This window comes from Triticum urartu, chromosome 7A (assembly GCF_056163025.1).
Source record: "Triticum urartu cultivar PI428250 chromosome 7A, HENAU_Tu73, whole genome shotgun sequence".
In the NCBI taxonomy this organism is placed as follows: domain Eukaryota; kingdom Viridiplantae; phylum Streptophyta; class Magnoliopsida; order Poales; family Poaceae; genus Triticum; species Triticum urartu.
In genome coordinates this window covers 143345338-143367825 of record NC_141879.1, presented here as the reverse complement: position 1 = coordinate 143367825, position 22488 = coordinate 143345338, and the positions used below count along the sequence as shown (strand labels likewise).

Here is a 22488-nt window from a genome sequence, read left to right as displayed (position 1 = left end):
AAGGCCCAAGTCCCAAAGGCGGGTTAAAGCCTGTAAATGTAAACCGACCTAGTCATGTAACTTGTATTGTAAGATAGGAAGGATAGAGACCGAACCGGACACGTTTATGATCCGGCTTCAGGACTCTATAGCCCGGCGGGCGTCAACCTATGTATATAAAGGGACGAACCGGCAGCGGTTTAGGGACAGACAACAACTCGAGAGCCAGACAATGCGGATTCGCTCCCTGGACTTCGAAACCCTAGCAATACCAATCACAACTAGACGTAGGCTTTTACCTTCCTTGAAGGGGCCGAACTAGTATAAAAACTCCACGCGTCCCCTTGTCCGGTTTAACCCCTTTAAGCTAACTCGTAGCGATGGCTCCACGATTAAGTCCTTTCACAAGGACATCTGCCGTGACAAACCCATGACAGTTTCCATAAGTAGGCGAAACCTACAGATTACTATAGACTGTTCTGTTTTTGACAGATTCTGTTTTTCGTGTGTTGTTTGCTTATTTTGATGAATCTATGGCTAGTAGTGGAATTTATAAACCATAGAGAAGTTGTAATATAGTAGGTTTAACACCAATATAAATAAAGAATGAGTTCATTACAGTACCTTGAAGTGGTGTTTTATTTTCTTTCGCTAACAGAGCTCACGAGATTTTCTGTTAAGTTTTGTGTTGTGAAGTTTTCAAGTTTTGGGTAAAGATTTCATGGATTATGGAACAAGGAGTGGCAAGAGCCTAAGCTTGGGGATGCCCAAGGCACCCCAAGGTAAAATCCAAGGACACCAAAAAGCCTAAGCTTGGGGATGCCCCAGAAGGCATCCCCTCTTTTGTCTTCGTCTATCGGTAACTTTACTTGGAGCTATATTTTTATTCACCACATGATATGTTTTTGCTTGGAGCGTCTTGTATGATTCGAGTCTTTGCTTTTTAGTTTACCACAATCATACTTGCTGTACACACGTTCTGAGAGAGACACATGATACGTCTCCATCGTATCTACTTTTCCAAACACTTTTGCCCTTGTTTTGGACTCTAACTTGCATGATTTGAATGGAACTAGCCCGGATTGGCGCTGTTTTTAGCAGAATTGCCATGGTGTTATATATGTGCAGAAACAAAAGTTCTCAGAATGACCTGAAACTCCACGGAGATTATTTTTGGAAATAATAAAAAATACTGGCAAAAGATCAAGACCAGGGGGCCCACACCCTAGCCATGAGGGTGGGGGTGTGCCTGCCCCCTTGTAACACCCCGGATGTAACTTTCCCTATTTGTACTCCAACTCTTGCCGTTTCCGGCGTTAAGTTATATTTATTTCTCGGGTTCGGGTCTTTGTCTCCATGTGTTGTTTTCGTTTACATGCATCTCATATCATGTCATCATGTGCATTGCATTTGCATACGTGTTCATCTCATGCATTCGAGCATTTTCCCCGTTGTCCGTTTTGCATTCCGGCGCTTCGTTCTCCTCTGGTGGTCATTTCTAGCTTTCTTTCGTGTGTGAGGATTAAACATTTCCGGATTGGACCGAGACTTGCCAAGCGGCCTTGGTTTACCACCGGTAGACAGCCTGTCAAGTTTCGTATCAATTGGACTTCGTTTGGTACTCCAACGATTAACCGAGGGACCGCGCCTCTCCGTCGGCCGGTGGCCGCCGCCCCACGCCCGAGCCGGCTCCGCCGTGCTCCTCCTCGCCACCCCGGGCCACCGCCTCCTCCGACGCCGACCTCGCCGCCCGCCGACGCCGGCAAGTCCCCGGCGAGCTCCTCCCCAGTCTGGCCGCCACTGTTCCGGCGAACCCCGGCGACCTCCTCGGGAAGCGTACTGGATCTGAGATCTAGAAGGAGGCGGTTGACTTTCTCTCCCGAATCCTAGTTTTTCGGGCATACTTTGACCAGTGATAACTCCGCATCTGTAGCTCCGTTTTGGACATATAGTATATCAAAATGTTCGTCTCGACGAGTACATCATTTCATTCCATTGCATAATTTTCATTTGAGTTCATCTTGATGCTCAAAATTCTGTTAGAAGGAGGCTTCGTGAGTTAACTGTCAGATCTGCTAGTTCATCTTAGAATTTTGTCATTTTTTGCCATGATTATTGTGTGCATGATATGCCTGTGAGTCCTTCATATGTTTTGTTAAGAATTTTGTCTTCTTTCCAGAGGTGCAACCCATGCATTTTTAGGATGTGTGTGGTGACTTGTGCAAGCTTGCAAAGTGAGGCACCCGGTAAATCTGTTTTCAGGGAAGTCTGGGATTATTTAGTTCATGATGCCATATGTTCAGCTTGTTTCCTAGTGATTCGTGCCTCTTTTGAGGATGGTCAGTAAAGGAGTTTTGTTAATCATGTTATGCTCTATCCATCCATGTCTTTGTTTGAAATTATGGAGCACCCTAGCTTGAGTCAATCGAGCTCTACTTTTGCTTCGTTGTGAATCTGGGCAGATCGTCAACTCGTTTGCGATTTTGCTGGCGTTGTAGTTGATCCGTGCATGCTATGCCATTGTTCTTGCCATGTCTAGCTAGCATTTTGTGCCTTCTTATTGGATGTATTCTTGCCTTGCCATGACTTGCACCGTAGTGAGTAAATCGAGCTCGTTTACATGCCTTCGTGAGTTATATTTCAGCATGTCTCAGTTTTCACTGTCTGAAAACTGATTGTGTTTTAGCTATGTTCGTGTGCCCGTTAGTATATTTTGTGATCCCTTTTGGCCTCAGGTCACTTAGGGACTTTTGTTAAGCTTGTTGACTAGCTCCAGGCCGTGTTCTTACTTATCTTAATCAGGTCATGTATCGTGTTGTTTTGCTGCTCCGAAGAGGGCTTCGTGATCTGAAATTTCAGACAAGTGTTAATTTCACTAAGTCTGAGATCTGTTTTGCATTTGCGTTTTTGACATGCTTGTTTGAACCTCGTATTGGATGAATTGGCCGTGGCTCAGTGCTAGTCTTTTGCTAAGCATCTTGTGTGCATGCCTGCCATGTTTTTTGTTGCCATGTTTGGTGGCTGTAGCATGTTCGTTGCATTGCATTTAGATGCCTACTTGCTGTAAATCGTAGACCGGTGTCATATCTTAAAACGCTTGCCATTTCCAAACCGTAACTCCGATTCCGATGATCTTTATATCGTTTTCAAGCGATTTCATCTCATCTTTCCAGTGGCACCCTTGGAATTCCAAGTTGAGGCCAGGTTCATGCATTTCCTGTCATATCTTGCATTTTGCATCCCGCATCGCATCCCGCATAGCATATCATCATTTCATCATATTGCTTGGTCTTGCACGTGGTTGATTGTACCCTTGTTGCTTGTTTGTCTTGTTGGGTAGAGCCGGGAGACGAGTTCGCTACCGAGGAGCCCATTGAGTTTGCTTGTGAGGATCCAGTCAACTCTGACAACTTTGCAGGCAAGATGATCATACCCTCGAAATCACTACTATCTTTGCTATGCTAGTTTGCTCGCTCTTGCTATGCCAATGCTACGATGCCTACCTTTTGCTTGTCAGCCTCCCAATTGCCATGTTGAAACTCTAATCCACCATGTCCTAGCAAACCGTTGATTGGCTATGTTATCGCTTTGCTCAGCCCCTCTTATAGCGTTGCTAGTTGCAGGTGAAGATTGGAGCCGTTCCTTGTTGGGACATTTAATTACTTGTTGGGATATCCTTATCTTGCCATGTTATCTCAATGCATCTATATATTTGGTAAAGGGTGGAAGGCTCGGCCTCTCGCCTAGTGTTTTGTTCCACTCTTGCCGCCCTAGTTTCCGTCATATCGGTGTTATGTTCCCGGATTTTGCGTTCCTTACGCGGTTGGGTTATAATGGGAACCCCTTGATAGTTCACCTTGATTAAAGCTTTTCCAGCAATGCCCAACATTGCTTTTACCATTCGCCACCTAGCCTTTTCTTTCCCTTGGGTTCTGCAGACTCAAGGGTCATCTTATTTTACCCCCCCCCCCCGGGCCAGTGCTCCTCTGAGTGTTGGTCCCACCAAGCGATGTCCGGGGCTACCAGGGGCAACTCTGGGCTGGCCTACCCGTCGTCTTGCTCATCTGAGTGTGCCCTGAGAAAGAGATATGTGCAGCTCCTATCAAGATTTGTCGGCACATTCGGGCGGTGTTGCTGGTATTGTTTTAACCTGTCGAAGTGTCTTGAGTTACCGAGATACCAAGTCTGATTTGAACGTCTTGGGAGGAGGTCTATTCCTTCGTTGACCGTGAGAGCTTGTCATGGGCTAAGTTGGGACTCCCCTGCAGGGATTGAACTTTCGAAAGCCGTGCCCGCGGTTATGGGCAGATGGGAATTTGTTAATGTCCGGTTGTAGATAACTTGAACCTTAATTAATTAAAATGAATCAACTGTGTGTGTCACCGTGATGGCCCCTTCTCGGCAAAGTCCGGGAAGTGGACACGGTGTTGGAGTTATGCTTGCGCAGGTTGATTCTCTAGATTCTCGCTCGCGCTTTGCCTCCTCTTCTCGCTCTCTTTTGCATATAAGTTAGTCACCACCTATGCTAGTCGCTTGCTGCAGCTCCACATATACTTGCCTTATCCTTCCTATAAGCTTAAATAGTCTTGATCGTGAGGGTGCGAGATTGCTGAGTCCCTGTGGCTCACAGATACTATAACTCCAGATGCAGGTCCAGGGGATTCCGCTCCAGGTGACGATTACGAGCTCAAGTGGGAGTTCGACGAGGACTCTCAGCGTTATTATGTTTCCTTTCCCGATGATCAGTAGTGATGCCTAGTTGGGGTTTGATTCAGGGCCTTGTCGCATGTTGGGTTATTTTCCATTTTGGCGCCGTAGTCGGGCCATGAGTTTTTGTATGATGCATGTTATTTATGTACTTTGATGTGACGTGGCAAGTGTAAGCCAATTATGTACCTCCCCTTTTATTATGCATTACATGGGATGTTGTGATGATTGCCTAACTTGCGACATTGCTTTCAATGCGGTTATGTCTCTAAGTCGTGCCTCGACACGTGGGAGCTATAGCCGCATCGAGGGTGTTACAAGTTGGTAATCAGAGCCTTCCCCGACCTTAGGAGCCCCATTGTGATCGTTTTAGAAGCCGAGTTGTGTCTAGAAAAATGTTTTGAGTCTTTAGGAATTATATATCGGAGAGTTTAGGAATTCTTTTTACTTCCCAGTCTCCTCATTGCTCTGGTAAGGCATCCTGACGTAGAGTTTTGACTCTTCTCTTCTCAAATTTCACTAAAAAAAATTTTAGGATCACGCGAGTATCTTGGAATCGTTCCGATGGCTTATGATGAGAACATTGTCTTGGTGCCTCCTGTCAGGGGTTTAGTGGAAGTGTCCCGGGGAGTTGAGCTCTGAGGTGTTGTCATCATAATTTTATCGTTGCAATTCTAGAATACTTGAGATATGTTCGCCGACATCGAAAATCTCTTTTATGCAGTTCGTTGGTGAGATAACCTCGACGCCACCCAGTACTGGGGCGGGAGTTCGGGAGTATCACCATAACTTGTATAACGAATGCTTTTTGAAGGTTGAGGTAGATGGTTTCCGAAGTTTTCTTGGTTATGTGTTGAAGGATGGATACAGCTGGATGTAGGATTTGCTAGTTTGGGTGAGATATTATGCTTCCCCTGTATCCCCAACACCTGATTGCATAACCGGAAAGGTTCGGGAGTTTCATAGGTGGGAATTCTAGTAGCTCTAGTTCTTCTTCCACGGATATTGGTTTGAGATTGGGATTTCTTACCGATTATTCGTTCTTGATCCATACCTTGTTGATTTATTTCTCTACCTTAATTCTACGTGGCTTCTCAATTTATGGATATGTGACCATTTGAAGAGGAATGCATTCGTTCATTTTGTTCGGATGTGAAGACTATATGTTGCAATTTTCATTCCGTTGGTTTCAGCTTCATTTATCTGTCTATGTGCTAACGGTGGTCAACCTCTTCAGGATGGCTCCCGCTAAGAGCACCAGTCAGAACCAGAATCAAGATCCGCCACCACATCCACCTCCTCCAGAGGCATGGCAAGCTGTGATGGCCGCAACCAATGCAAACACTCAGCTGATCATGCAAATTCTCCAAGAGCGCAATCAAGGCAGTCAAGGGAATCAAGGCAGCAATTAGAGTCACTTTGCTACACTCAACCAGTTCCTTGCTAACGGGCCAAATACTTTCAGCAATTGTGTTGAGGCAACCAATGCTGACGATTGGCTTGTGGATCTGTGTAAGCATTTCGAGTGCAGCAACGTCAGGCCTGAGGACTTTGTGAAGTTCGCTTCCTTCCAACTCAAAGATCAAGCTGCAGAATGGTTCCAGCAGTACAAGGACTCCAGAGGTGGACGTGTTATCACTTGGGATGATTTCCGTCGAGATTTCCGAGCTCATCATATTCCGTAGAGCGTGGTTGAAAGCAAGCATGAGGAATTCCGCAATCTGAAGCAAGGTTCTTTGTCTGTCTATGACTACAACAAGTTGTTCCAGAAGCTTGCCCATTTTGCCAAGCAGGACGTCCCTGATGAGAAGAGCATGATATATCAGTTCAGCGGTGGTCTCAGAGAAGATATTCAGCTCGCTCTTGTTCTCTTTGAGCCCTTGAGGTACGATGAGTTCTACAACATGGCACTGAAGCAAGAGGCTGCTCAGTTGAGGTGTGATGCTTCCAGGAAGCGAGTCAGAGATGTTACTCCTTCTTCCTCTACTCAAGTGGCCAAGCAGCAGAAGTTTTGGCTTCCTCCTCCTCCGTTCCGTCAGCCGTTTCAGCAGAAGAGCAAAGGTGGCAGTGGTTCTTCCCACCCACCCAACCCAGGCTTTCACAACAAGACTTCGTCTCAAGCTCCAAGATCGAGTGCTCCGTATCACCGCCCGCTTTCAGAGGTCACGTGCAACAAGTGCCAACAGAAGGGTCACTATACCAACAAGTGTTTCAACCAGAGGCGTCTTCCTCCTCCTCCTGTGAGATCGGCAAGTACAGCTGTGGTCAAGCATAACCCTAAGTCCGCCAAGGTCAACTTGCTGAATGCAGCTCAGGCAGAGGAATCACTAGATGTGATCATGGGTAACCTTCCTGTTAATGACATTCCCGCAAGAGTTCTTTTTGACACTGGTGCATCTGTATCATTTTTGTCGAAGCCTTTTGCATCCATGCATGATGTGCATACTATTGATTTGCCTAAGCCGATAGCGGTTTCTTCTCCGGGTTTGTTCATGAACACCAAAATGATGGCTCCGGATGTTTCTATCACATTGGGTGACTACAAGTTTCTTTCTTCTCCTATGGTGCTTGGTAACTCGGATATTGATCTTATTCTCGGGATGGATTGGCTTTCTAAGCACAAGGCTCAGCTTGATTGTGCAGCCAGGCAGATTCAATTGACTCATTCGTCTGAGGATGTAATTGTCTTTGCCGCTCGGGATGATACTATCCGTCTGTTTTCTCTCAATGAGAAGGGTGAATTGGATGCTATCGCTCAAATTCCAATCGTTTGCGAATATCAAGACGTCTTTCCAGAAGAGCTCCCAGGAATGCCTCCGCACCGGCCAGTTGAATTCGTTATTGAACTTGAGCCTGGCACGGAACCTGTGTGCAAACGTCCTTACAAGCTTGGACCTGAAGAGTTGAAGGAGCTGAAGAAGCAACTCGATGAGCAAGAAAGAATGGGTCTTATCCGGCCTAGTTCTTCTCCATGGGGTTGTGGTGTTCTTTTTGTGAAGAAGAAGGATGGAACGGACCGACTTTGTGTTGATTACCGTCCAGTGAACAAGAAGACCATCAAGAACAAATACCCACTTCCCAACATCAATGAGCTGTTCGAACAACTCAAAGGTGCCCAAGTATTCTCCAAGCTTGATCTCCGTATGGGTTATCACCAGATTCGCATTCGTGAAGAAGATATTCCCAAGACAACATTCAGAACAAGCTTTGGTTCATATGAATACACTGTCATGTCTTTTGGCCTCGCCAACGCTCCTCCGACGTTCTCTCGCATGATGAACTTCATTTTCAACGCCTACACCAATGACTTCGTTTTGGTCTATCTCGATGACATTCTGGTTTTCTCCAAGAACAAGGAAGATCATGCCAAGTACTTGCGTTTGGTTCTTGATAAGCTCAGGGAACATCAGTTCTATGCCAAGTTCTCCAAGTGTGAATTTTGGCTCGATGAGGTTCTTTATCTTGGTCATATCATCTCTGCCAAGGGCATTTCTGTGAATCCCGAGAAGGTATCCGCAATTGTGAATTGGGAACCTCCTCAGAATGTGAAGCAACTCCGCAGTTTTCTCGGTCTCGCAAGTTATTGCCGAAGATTCGTTGAAAACTTTTCCAAGATCGCGAAGCCTCTCTCTAATCTTCTTTAGAAGCACGTCAAGTACGTTTGGTCTCCGGAGTGTGATATTGCCTTCAACACTTTGAAAGAGAAGTTGATCACTGCTCCAGTTCTGACTCCGCCTGATGAATCCAAGCCGTACGAGGTCTTTTTTGATGCCTCTCTCCAAGGTCTTGGCGCAGTATTGATGCAAGAGAATAAAGTGGTTGCTTATACATCTCGCCAGTTGAAGCCTAATGAGAAGAACTACCCCACTCATGATCTCGAGTTGGCGGCAGTTGTGCATGCTCTTTTGACTTGGAGACATCTTCTATTGGGAAGAAAAGTGGATATTTTCACTGATCACAAGAGTCTCAAGTACATCTTCACTCAGCCTAATCTCAACCTAAGGCAAACTCGATGGGTCGAAATGATTCAAGAGTATAATCTGAGTATTGAGTATACTCCAGGCAAGGCCAATGTGATTGCTGACGCTTTGAGCAGAAAGGCCTATTGCAACAGTCTGATTCTTAAGCCTTATCAACCCGAGCTTTGTGAAGCTTTCCGCAAACTTAATCTGCAAGTTGTTCCTCAAGGTTTCCTTGCCAACCTTCAAGTCTCTCCTACCTTAGAAGACCAGATTCGCCAAGCCCAGCTTCTTGATGCTATGGTGAAAAAGGTGAAGATTGGGATTGCCAAGAGTCAGTCCAAGTACAAGTGCTACCGCCTTGATGACAAGGACACTCTCTTCTTCGAGGATCGTATTGTTGTACCCAAAGGTGAACTTCGTAAAGTGATCATGAACGAGGCTCACAATTCTCTCCTCTCCATCCACCCTGGGAGCACGAAGATGTATCAGGACCTCAAGCAAGCTTATTGGTGGACTCGAATGAAGCGCGAGATCACTCAATTCGTGAATGAATGTGATGTCTGCAGAAGAGTGAAGGCAGAACACCAAAGGCCAGCTGGTCTCCTCCAACCTCTTGCCATTCCAGAATGGAAATTTGACCACATTGAGATGGACTTTGTGACTGGGTTTCCAAAGTCCAAGTGTGGCAATGATGCTATATTTGTTGTCATCGATAAACTCACCAAAGTGGCGCACTTTCTGCCTATCAAAGAGTCGATCACTGCAGCTCAATTGGCGGAACTCTATACCTCTCGCATTGTCTCTCTGCACGGTGTTCCTCAAGTGATATCTTCAGACCGTGGCAGCATCTTTACCTCGAAGTTTTGGGATTCTTTTCATAAGGCCATGGGCACCAACATCCGCTTCAGCACAGCTTTCCATCCTCAAACAAGCGGTCAAGTCGAGCGTGTCAACCAGATTCTTGAAGATATGCTCAGGGCTTGTGTGATCTCCTTCGGCATGAAGTGGGAGTATTGTCTTCCTTACGCTGAATTCTCCTATAACAACAGTTTTCAAGCAAGTTCGGGCAAGGCCCCTTTTGAAATTCTGTATGGCAGGAAGTGCCGTACCCCTCTCAACTGGTCTGAAACCGGTGAACGTCAGCTTTTGGGTAATGACTTAATCACAGAAGCAGAAGAAATGTGCAAAGTCATTCGTGATAACCTCAAAGCAGCCCAATCCCGCCAGAAGAGCTACTATGATAGTAAGCACCGTGATTTGGCTTTTGAGATTGGAGATCATGTTTACCTCCGTGTGTCTCCTATGAAAGGTACTCGTCGCTTTGGTATCAAAGGGAAGCTTGCCCCTAGATACGTGGGACCTTTCAAGATTGTCAGCAAGAGAGGCGACCTCGCCTATCAACTCGAGCTTCCTTCAAACTTTGCAAATGTTCATGACGTGTTCCATGTGTCTCAGCTTCGAAAGTGCTTCAAGACTCCTGACCGCACCGTCAACTTCGAGGACATTGAGCTCCAAAAAGATCTCTCCTATCGTGAGCACCCAGTTGCTATTCTTGAAGAGACTGAACGCAAGACTCGCAACAAGTCAATCAAATTTCTCAAAGTCAAGTGGTCTCACCATTCCGACCGTGAAGCTACCTGGGAATGCGAGGATAACCTCCGTTCTGAGTACCCGGATTTCTTTCAGTCCTAGATCTTGGGACGAGATCTTTTTGTAGTGGTGGAGTGTTGTAACACCCCGGATGTAACTTTCCCTATTTGTACTCCAACTCTTGCCGTTTCCGGCGTTAAGTTATATTTATTTCTCGGGTTCGGGTCTTTGTCTCTATGTGTTGTTTTCGTTTACATGCATCTCATATCATGTCATCATGTGCATTGCATTTGCATACGTGTTCATCTCATGCATTCGAGCATTTTCCCCGTTGTCCGTTTTGCATTCCGGCGCTTCGTTCTCCTCCGGTGGTCATTTCTAACTTTCTTTCGTGTGTGAGGATTAAACATTTCCGGATTGGACCGAGACTTGCCAAGCGGCCTTGGTTTACCACCGGTAGACAGCCTGTCAAGTTTCGTATCAATTGGACTTCGTTTGGTACTCCAACGGTTAACCGAGGGACCGAAAAGGCCTCGTGTGTGTTGCAGCCCAACACCCCTCCATTTTGGCCCAAAACTCACCAAACTCTGCTCCATGTCCTAGAGCGTTCGATCACGATCGCGTGGCCGAAAACCGCACCTCATTTGGACTCTCCTAGCTCCACTTATGCCTATAAATAGCCCCCTCCATTTTTGGATCATCTCCTTCCCCGGAACCCTACCCTAAAAAAAATTTCAGATCCGCCGCCGACGGACGTGTCCGGAGCGGACTGGACAACGTCCGCCGCCATGCCAAGCCACCCGCCGATCGCCACGTGGCACGCCTGCCCGCGCCGCCGCCGAAGCCCGCTCGGCCCGGGGAGAGCCCCCGAGGCCCGAGCCGTCGCCGCCCTTCGTCCCGCGCGCCGCCGCCCTTCGTCTTTGCGCCCGGTGGCCGGCGCCGCCACGGGCCGCACCGCGCCGCCGCGGGCGACCTCGCCTCTCCGCCGGCCGATGGCCGCTGCCCCACGCCCGAGCCGGCTCCGCCGTGCTCCTCCTCGCCGCCCCGGGCCACCGCCTCCTCCGGCGCCGACCTCGCCGCCCGCCGACGCCGGCAAGTCCCCGGCGAGCTCCTCCACAGTCCGGCCGCCACTGTTCCGGCGAACCCCGGCGAGCTCCTCGGGAAGCGTACTAGATCTGAGATCTAGAAGGAGGCGGTTGACTTTCTCTCCCGAACCCTAGTTTTTCGGGCATACTTTGACCAGTGATAACTCCGCATTCGTAGCTCCGTTTTAGACATATAGTATATCAAAATGTTCGTCTCGACGAGTACATCATTTCATTCCATTGCATAATTTTCATTTGAGTTCATATTGATGCTCAAAATTCTGTTAGAAGGAGGCTTCGTGAGTTAATTGTCAGATCTGCTAGTTCATCTTAGACTTTTGTCATTTTTTGCCATGATTATTGTGTGCATGATATGCCTGTGAGTCCTTCATATGTTTTGTTAAGCATTTTGTCTTCTTTCCAGAGGTGCAACCCATGCATTTTTAGGATGTGTGTGGTGACTTGTGCAAGCTTGCAAAGTGAGGCACCTGGTAAATCTGTTTTCAGGGAAGTTTGGGATTATTTAGTTCATGATGCCATATGTTCAGCTTGTTTCCTAGTGATCCGTGCCTCTTTTGAGGATGGTCAGTAAAGGAGTTTTGTTAATCATGTTATGCTCTATCCATCCATGTCTTTGTTTGAAATTATGGAGCACCCTATCTTGAGTCAATCGAGCTCTACTTTTGCTTCGTTGTGAATCTGGGCAGATCGTCAACTCGTTTGCGATTTTGCCGGCGTTGTTGTAGTTGATCCGTGCATGCTATGCCATTGTTCTTGCCATGTCTAGCTAGCATTTTGTGCCTTCTTATTGGATGTATTCTTGCCTTGCCATGACTTGCACCGTAGTGAGTGCATCGAGCTCGTTTACATGCCTTCGTGAGTTATATTTCAGCATGTCTCAGTTTTCACAAAGTCTGAAAACTGATTGTGTTTTAGCTATGTTCGTGTGCCCGTTAGTATATTTTGTGATCCCGTTTGGCCTCAGGTCACTTAGGGACTTTTGTTAAGCTTGTTGACTAGCTCCAGGCTATGTTCTTACTTATCTTAATCAGGTCATGTATCGTGTTGTTTTGCTGCTCCGAAGAGGGCTTCGTGATCTGAAATTTCAGACAAGTGTTAATTTCACTAAGTCTGAGATCTGTTTTGCATTTGCGTTTTTGACATGCTTGTTTGAACCTCGTATTGGATGAATTGGCCGTGGCTCAGTGCTAGTATTTTGTTAAGCATCTTGTGTGCATCCCTGCCATGTTTTTTGTTGCCATGTTTGGTGGCTGTAGCATGTTCGTTGCATTGCATTTAGATGCCTACTTGCTGTAAATCACAGACCGATGTCATATCTTAAAACGCTTGCCATTTCCAAACCGCAACTCTGATTCCGATGATCTTTATATCGTTTTCAAGCGATTTCATCTCAGCTTTCCAGTGGCACCCTTGGAATTCCAAGTTGAGGCCAGGTTCATGCATTTCCTGTCATATCTTGCATTTTGCATCCCGCATCGCATCCCGCATAGCATATCAACATTTCATCATATTGCTTGGTCTTGCACGTGGTTGATTGTACCCTTGTTGCTTGTTTGTCTTGTTGGGTAGAGCCGGGAGACGAGTTCGCTACCGAGGAGCCCGTTGAGTTTGCTTGTGAGGATCCAGTCAACTCTGACAACTGTGCAGGCAAGATGATCATACCCTCGAAATCACTACTATCTTTGCTATGCTAGTTTGCTCGCTCTTGCTATGCCAATGCTACGATGCCTACCTTTTGCTTGTCAGCCTCCCAATTGCCATGTTGAAACTCTAATCCACCATGTCCTAGCAAACCGTTGATTGGCTATGTTATCGCTTTGCTCAGCCCCTCTTATAGCGTTGCTAGTTGCAGGTGAAGATTGGAGCCGTTCCTTGTTGGGACATTTAATTACTTGTTGGGATATACTTATCTTGCCATGTTATCCTAATGCATCTATATATTTGGTAAAGGGTGGAAGGCTCGGCCTCTCGCCTAGTGTTTTGTTCCACTCTTGCCGCCCTAGTTTCCGTCATATCGGTGTTATGTTCCCGGATTTTGCGTTCCTTACGCGGTTGGGTTATAATGGGAACCCCTTGATAGTTCGCCTTGATTAAAGCTTTTCCAGCAATGCCCAACATTGGTTTTACCATTCGCCACCTAGCCTTTTCTTTCCCTTGGGTTCTGCAGACTCAAGGGTCATCTTATTTTACCCCCCCCCCCCGGGCCAGTGCTCCTCTGAGTGTTGGTCCCACCGAGCGATGTCCGGGGCTACCAGGGGCAACTCTGGGCTGGCCTACCCGTCGTCTTGCTCATCTGAGTGTGCCCTGAGAAAGAGATATGTGCAGCTCCTATCGGGATTTGTCGGCACATTCGGGCGGTGTTGCTGGTCTTGTTTTAACCTGTCGAAGTGTCTTGAGTTACCGAGATACCGAGTCTGATCGGAACATCTTGGGAGGAGGTCTATTCCTTCGTTGACCGTGAGAGCTTGTCATGGGCTAAGTTGGGACTCCCCTGCAGGGATTGAACTTTCGAAAGCCGTGCCCGCGGTTATGGGCAGATGGGAATTTGTTAATGTCCAGTTGTAGATAACTTGAACCTTAATTAATTAAAATGAATCAACTGTGTGTGTCACCGTGATGGCCCCTTCTCGGCAGAGTCCGGGAAGTGGACACGGTGTTGGAGTTATGCTTGCGCAGGTTGATCCTCTAGATTGTCGCTCGCGCTTTGCCTCCTCTTCTCGCTCTCTTTTGCGTATAAGTTAGTCACCACCTATGCTAGTCGCTTGCTGCAGCTCCACATATACTTGCCTTATCCTTCCTATAAGCTTAAATAGTCTTGATCGCGAGGGTGCGAGATTGCTGAGTCCCTGTGGCTCACAGATACTATAACTCCAGATGCAGGTCCAGGGGATTCCGCTCCAGGTGACGATTACGAGCTCAAGTGGGAGTTCGACGAGGACTCTCAGCGTTATTATGTTTCCTTTCCCGATGATCAGTAGTGATGCCTAGTTGGGGTTTGATTCAGGGCCTTGTCGCATGTTGGGTTATTTTCCATTTTGGCGCCGTAGTCGGGCCATGAGTGTTTGTATGATGCATGTTATTTATGTACTTTGATGTGACGTGGCGAGTGTAAGCCAATTATGTACCTCCCCTTTTATTATGCATTACATGGGATGTTGTGATGATTGCCTAACTTGCGACATTGCTTTCAATGTGGTTATGTCTCTAAGTCGTGCCTCGACATGTGGGAGCTATAGCCGCATCGAGGGCGTTACAAGTACCATACAGAATTGTAACACCCCGGACACACCCGCCGGTGGTCGTTACTCTTGGCGGGATCTAGACTGGCCCCACAGATCAATACTAGTCTTTTCTGTGCACTTTGTCCTCACTCGTGCGCACCCGAGAGTAACTTCCCGGTCAGTCACCCATCCTGACACTACTCCAAGCTGAGCACGCTTAACTTTGGAGTTCTGTCTGAATGGGCTCCCGGAAAAGAAGAAATTCCTTATTGATATGAGTAGTCTATCATCCCTAATAAGCCAGGCTATCACATACACCCCCACTTAGAGGAACCGACGTCCTCGTCGGGCCACAGGAACGTTCCCTCTTGGCACATACGTCTGTGCATCCAGTCCGGTACATGTGCCATGCCGGGTGCCACGACGGGTCACAAACGTCATGAACAACATGACCGTGCACCTGTCCGTAACCATCCGTGTAACCGCGAGGGTCGGCTCTGATACCAAATTGTAACACCCCGGACACACCCGCCGGTGGTCGTTACTCCTGGCAGGATCTAGACTGGCCCCACAGATCAATACTAGTCTTTTCTGCGCACTTTGTCCTCACTCGTGCGCACCCGAGAGTAACTTCCCGGTCAGTCACCCATCCTGACACTACTCCAAGCTGAGCACGCTTAACTTTGGAGTTCTGTCTGAATGGGCTCCCGGAAAAGAAGAAATTCCTTATTGATATGAGTAGTCTATCATCCCTAATAAGCCAGGCTATCACACCCCTGGGCGCGCCCCCTACCTCGTGGGCCCCCTGGAGATCCTCCGACCTCAACTCCAACTCTATATATTCATGTTCGGAGAGAAATAAATCAAGGAGAAAGATTCATCACATTTTACGATACGGAGCCGCCGCCAAGCCCTAAACTCTCTCGGGAGGGCTGATCTAGAGTCCGTTCGGGGCTCCGGATAGGGGAATCCGTCGCCGTCGTCATCATAAACCATCCTCCATCACCAATTTCATGATGCTCACCGCCGTGCGTGAGTAATTCCATCATAGGCTTGCTGGACGGTGATGGGTTGGATGAGATTTATCATGTAATCGAGTTAGTTTTGTTAGGGTTTGATCCCTAGTATCCACTATGTTCTGAGATTGATGTTGCTATGACTTTGCTATGCTTAATGCTTGTCACTAGGGCCCGAGTGCCATGATTTCAGATCTGAACCTATTATGTTTTCATTGATATATGAGAGTTCTTGATCCTATCTTGCAAGTCTATAGTCACCTACTATGTGTTATGATCCGGCAACCCTGAAGTGACAATAATCGGGACCACTTCCGGTGATGACCGTAGTTTGAGGAGTTCATGTATTCACTATGTGTTAATGCTTTGGTCCGGTACTCTATTAAAAGGAGGCCTTAATATCCCTTAGTTTCCGCTAGGACCCCGCTGCCACGGGAGGGTGGGACAAAAGATGTCATCCAAGTTCTTTTCCATAAGCATGTATGACTATATTCGGAATACATGCCTATATTACATTGATGAATTGGAGCTAGTTCTGTGTCACCCTAAGTTATGACTGTTACATGATGAACCGCATCCGGCATAATTCTCTATCACCGATCCATTGCCTACGAGCTTTTCATATATTGTTCTTTGCTTATTTACTTTTCCGTTGCTATTGCTATCATCACTACAAAACACCAAAAACATTACTTTTGCTACCATTACTTTTGCTATCGTTACCACTACTATCATATTACTTTGCTACTAAATACTTTGTTGCAGATATTAAGTTATCCAGGTGTGGTTGAATTGACAACTCAGCTGCTAATACTTGAGAATATTCTTTGGCCCCCCTGTGTCGAATCAATAAATTTGTGTTGAATACTCTACCCTCGAAAACTGTTGCCATCCCCTATACTTGTAGGTTATCAACACACATGAATCAAAATTTATTAGAATACTCTATGTGTTTCACTTATATCTTTTGAGCTATATAGTTTTTGCTTTAGTGCTTCACTTATATCTTTTAGAGCACGGTGGTGGTTTCATTTTATAGAAATAATTGATCTCTCATGCTTCACTTATATTACTTTGAGAGTCCTTTAGAACAACATGGCAATTTGCTTTTAGGCATAATAAAAAAGCTTTCATATAAGTGCATTGAATACTAAGAGAAGTTTGATACTTGATGATTGTTTTGAGATATGGAGATAGTAATATTAAAGTTGTGCTAGTTGAGTAGTTGTGAATTTGAGAAATACTTGTGTTGAAGTTTGCAAGTCCCATAGCATGCACGTATGGTAAACGTTGTGTAGCAAATTTGAAACATGAGGTGTTATTTGATTGTCTTCCTTATGAGTGGCGGTCGGGGACGAGCGATGGTCTTTTCCTACCAATCTACCCCCCTAGGAGCATGCGCATAATACTTGGTTTTTGATGACTTGTAGATTTTTGTAATAAGCATGTGAGTTCTTTATGACTAATGTTGAGTCCATGGATTATACGCACTCTCACCCTTCCATCATTGCTAGCCTCTTCGGTACCGTGCATTGCCCTTTCTCACCTTGAGAGTTGGTGCAAACTTCGCCAGTGCATCCAAACCCCGTGATACGATACGCTCTATCACACATAAACCTCCTTATATCTTCCTCAAAACAGCCACCATACCTATCTATTATGGCATTTCCATAGCCATTCCGAGATATATTGCCATGCAACTTTCCAACATTCCGTTTATTATGACACGCATCACCATTGTCATATTGCCTTGCATGATCATGTAGTTGACATCATATTTGTGGCAAAGCCACCGTTCATAATTCTTTCATACATGTCAATCATGAGTCATTGCACATCTCGGTACACCGCCGGAGGCATTCATATAGAGTCATACCTTGTTCTAGTATCAAGTTGTAATCATTGAGTTGTAAATAAATAGAAGTGTGATGATCATCATTAATAGAGCATTGTCCCAAAAAAGGCCAAAAAAAAGAAGGCCCAAAAAATAAAAATAAAAATAAAAAGGGGCAATGTTACTATCCTTTTTTCCACACTTGTGCTTCAAAGTAGGACCATGATCCTTATGATAGAGAGTATCTTGTTTTGTCATTTTCATATACTAGTGGGAATTTTTCATTATAGAACTTGGCTTGTATATTCCAACAATGGGCCTCCTCAAGTGCCTTAGGTCTTCGCGAGCAAGCAAGTTGGATGCACACCCACTTAGTTTCTTTTGTTGAGCTTTCATACATTTATAGCTCAAGTGCATCCGTTGCATGGCAATCCCTACTCCTTGCATTGACATCAATTGATGGGCATCAGCCCATTGATTAGCCGCATCAATGTGATACTTTCTCCTTTTTGTCTTCTCCACATAACCCCCTTCATTATATTCTATTCCACCCATAGTGCTATATCCATGGCTCACGCTCATGTATTGCGTGAAAGTTGAAAAAAGTTTGAGATTACTAAAGTATGAAACAATTGCTTGGCTTGTCATCGGGGTTGTGCATGATAAGAGCATTATTGTGCGATGAAAATGGAGCATGACCAAACTATATGATTTTGTAGGGATGAACTTTCTTTGGCCATGTTATTTTGAGAAGACATGATTGCTTAGTTAGTATGCTTGAAGTATTATTATTTTTATGTCAATATTAAACTTTTATCTTGAATCTTTCGGATCTGAACATTCATGCCACAATAAAGAAAATTACATTGAGAAATATGTTAGGAAGCATTCCACATCAAAAATTCTGTTTTTATCATTTACCTACTCGAGGACGAGCAGGAATTAAGCTTGGGGATGCTTGATACGTCTCCAACGTATCTATAATTTTTGATTGCTCCATGCTATCATATATTCTGTTTTGGATGTTTAATGGGCTTATTTATACACTTTTATATTATTTTTGGGACTAACCTATTAACTGGAGGCCCATCCCAAATTGCAGTTTTTGCCTATTTCAGTGTTTCGCAGAAAAAGGATATCGAATGGAGTCCAAACGGAATGAAACCTTCAGGAGTGTGATTATTGGAAAAAAATGTGATCCAGAGGACTTGGAGTGGACGTCAAGCAACCAATAAGGAAGCCACAAGGCAGGGGGCGCGCCTACCCCCTGGGCGCGCCCTCCACCCTTGTGGGCCCCTCATGGCTCCACCGACCTACTTCTTCCTCCTATATATATACCTACGTACCCTGAAAACATCGGAGAGCACCACGAAAACCTAATTCCACCACCGCAACCTTCTGTACCCGTGAGATCCCATCTTGGGGCCTTTTTCGGTGCTCCGTCGGAGGGGGCATTTATCACGGAGGGCTTCTACATCAACACCACAGCCTCTCCGATGATGTGTGAGTAGTTTACCTCAGACCTTTGGGTCCATAGTTATTAGCTAGATGGCTTCTTCTCTCTCTTTGGATCTCAATACAAAGTTTCCTCGATTCTCTTGGAGATCTATTCGATGTAATCTTATTTTGCGGTGTGTTTGTCGAGATCCGATGAATTGTGGGGTTATGATGAAGATTATCTATGAACAATATTTGAATCTTCTCTGAATTCTTTTATGTATGATTGGTTATCTTTGCAAGTCTCTTCGATTTTTCAGTTTGGTTTAGCCTACTAGATTGATCTTTCTTGCAATGGGAGAAGTGCTTAGCTTTGGGTTCAATCTTGCGGTGCTCGATCCCAGTGACAGAAAGGGAAACAACACGTATTGTATTGTTGCCATCGAGTATAAAAAGATGGGGCTTATATCATATTGCATGAGTTTATCCCTCTACATCATGTCATCTTGCTTAAAGCGTTACTCTGTTCTTATGAACTTAATACTCTAGATGCATGCTGGATAGCGGTCGATGTGTGGAGTAATAGTGTAGATGTAGGCAGGAGTCGGTCTACTTGTCGCGGACGTGATGCCTATATATATGATCATACCTAGATATTCTCATAACTATGCTCAATTCTATCAATTGCTCGACAGTAATTTGTTCACCCACCGTAATACTTATGCTATCTTGAGAGAAGCCACTAGTGAAACCTATGGCCCCGGGGTCTATCTTCCATCATATTAATTTTCCGTCAACTAGCTATTTCTTGCACCGTTTATTTTACAATCTTTACTTTCAATCTATATCATAAAAATACCAAAAATGTTTATCTTATTATTATCTCTATCAGATCTCACTCTTGCAAGTGGCCGTGAAGGGATTGACAACCACTTTGCCGCGTTGGTTGCGAGGTTCTTATTTGTTTGTGTAGGTACGAGGTGACTCGCGTGTGGTCTCCTACTGGATTGATACCTTGGTTCTCAAAACTGAGGGAAATACTTACGCTGCTTTACTGCATCACCCTTTCCTCTTCAAGGGAAAAACAACACATGCTCAAGAGGTAGCACACATATACTTCAGCACATCACCCCTAAATATGTTTCTGAAATTAGTCATGAGATGCCTGAAACACTCACAGTGCGTGTGTGTCTGCCTGAGCCTGGTTCGTGTTGAGTTGTTTTTGCACAAGGGCAAAATCTGAAATTGGAAAATACTTAATCGATTAAAAAAAGTGCAGTAGCAACGAGAGTAATAGAAACAAACAGAATGGTAGATGGCTATAACGTTGCGATCTTTTGACGGTATATATCTAAAGATGAATCTTTCGATGGTATATATCTAATGTAGGTTCTTTTGATTGTACAAACCCAAATTTCCCTATATTAATCGTGAGAACCATGCTGTCTTTATTTGTAGATTCGATTATTCGCTTTGAAGGATTGTGGACTTTGCGACGCTGTCTGTGACAAGTTGAAGCATAAGTTATATGTTAGGGGAAGTGACATTCTTTCTCAGGATCATCTTGTTGAAAAAATCATCTTTGTAGTGCGGGGTAAACTAGAAAGCATCAGTGCAGATGGAAGCAAGTCTCCATTACATGAAGGAGCTGTGTGTGGGGAAGAGCTGCTTATGTGGTGGTTGGAGTAGCAAGTTGCAGGCTTGCAGATATTTACCTTAGCTTATTGCTTTGTATTTGTTTTTTAGTTCGACTGATCTTTTCTCATATTCTTCTCTATATTACATCGTCCAAATTTCTATCAGATGGGGAGAGGATGAAGCTGCACTGGAAGGCAATACGTACGATCAGATGCCTAACAAATGTTGAAGCTTTTGTGCTACAGTTCACCGATTTGGAAAGAATCACTCTGGAGTTTTCAACAGTATTGCAAAATCCACGTGTTATTGCGGCAATCAGGTATCATCATTAAGTTTCTGGTCGGCTGAAATATGTACACATTAAGTTTTCAGTTGATGAAGCTGATGCAGGCCCCATATTAGTTTGTTTACTGATGCTTGGATCATGTCGAACAGGTATGACTCACCGTCCTGGAGGACCGCTGCAGCAATCCATATCCATGTCGTGTGGAGGCACCGTCAGAGGCAACTGAAGGGAGCTGCACTGTTGCAAGGTTAGTGATACTAGATTTAGCATAATTGATGTCATTGGTGGCTGTGTGGATATGCTAGAGCTTGAGCTACAGGGAACCAAATAAACAATGTAATAGCACAAATCATAATTTTAACTAGTTTGTAGGGCACGGCCGTATGCTAATGGAGGTTAGATTCGAAAGGAGAACTGGCATGGTCATGCTACAGTCACTTGTTCCTTATTGGTGGGGATCATGTAGCTTCAGAACCCAGAAGAGTGTTCTATGTTTTCTACTTAAGAGTGCATGTTGTAGAACATTGCAACTCCAATGGTAAATTGCTGATATCGTTTCTATTAGGCAGGCTGTTTGTCACAACTTTCCTCTTAGGTCTTTTGATATATGCCATTAAACAGTTGTACTTGATCCACAAAAAGTCTCCGTAACTTTACATGATGCTAAATAATTTTTAGGTGATCTGTAGCATGTCCATATGCAGTGTATTCGTTTACACGTATTTATATCCCATTGCTTTATCTCATATTTATTAACTTGCGCATATTTTATTTCGTTGGCCTCTCTTTGTAGGTTCCGCCGTGCTATCTGAGCTCTTAACTTGATTTTCTATTATTATTTTTGGTACAGGAATGTAACCTCAACTAATTGCTCCCTGACCACACCATCATTTGACATACCAGATGTTGAAGATCTTTTTGCTTCCCCATCTCTCCTTCTTACATAGGTTTTGCTGCTATGCTGGGAAGTTTCACAAGGAAAAGAGAATCAAATGTATATGCAATCGAAGATCCACATGTAAATTTCCAGAGGCCCTATCAGCACAATCTCGTGGTGCCAGGAATGCTGCTGCTTAATACAATGTCGTGACCTACAATCCTCGTTGAGCTGCTTTCGCTGAAAATACTTTTTTCAAAGAAGTGATGCGAGTGAACTAACATGAGTGTTTTGCCAACTGTGTTGAGAAAACTTCTTCCATGTTGTATATCAGCATTTGATGTCCCCAAATAGTGTTTGCCTTTTTGGCTTTGACAGGAGTAACGTTGTTAGATGTGTGCAAACTGTTGACAGATGATGTTGTTGGCTCTCGTGGACAAGGGTCGTCATAACTCTTTTGATATGGAATGCTCTCTTTTCTGACATTTGTTTGGTGCCTATTTCTTTGGTGTTCGCCTGCTTTTTGGTTGCGGCGGTGGTACATGCTCTGTTAACTCTATTGGGAGTTATAACCAGTAGATAACGTTCACTCTACAAAGAGAGCCTAAATATGTCATTTGTCTTTTGGTTAATAGTGAATGGATGGATTATGGAGGGAGTGTGGCTTTCTTTTGAAAATTGCAGGTGTACGATTCATCTCGTGCTGAATGACCTTGTTATAACCAGGTGCAGTTCCAATATGTAAAGGAAACCACAAAGCCTTAAATCTTTCAAACACATTGCAAAGACACGTATGAATTTTAGAACATCCTAGCTAGATCTTGTAGAATATGTC

General features: G+C 45.0%; 1 pseudogene; it reads left to right on the top strand.

Annotated features, from left to right (window-relative positions):
• Positions 1-21028, top strand: part of LOC125518531 (putative cyclic nucleotide-gated ion channel 20, chloroplastic) — a 56891-nt pseudogene extending 35863 nt beyond the window's left edge.
• Positions 21029-22488: the final 1460 nt, after the last annotated feature.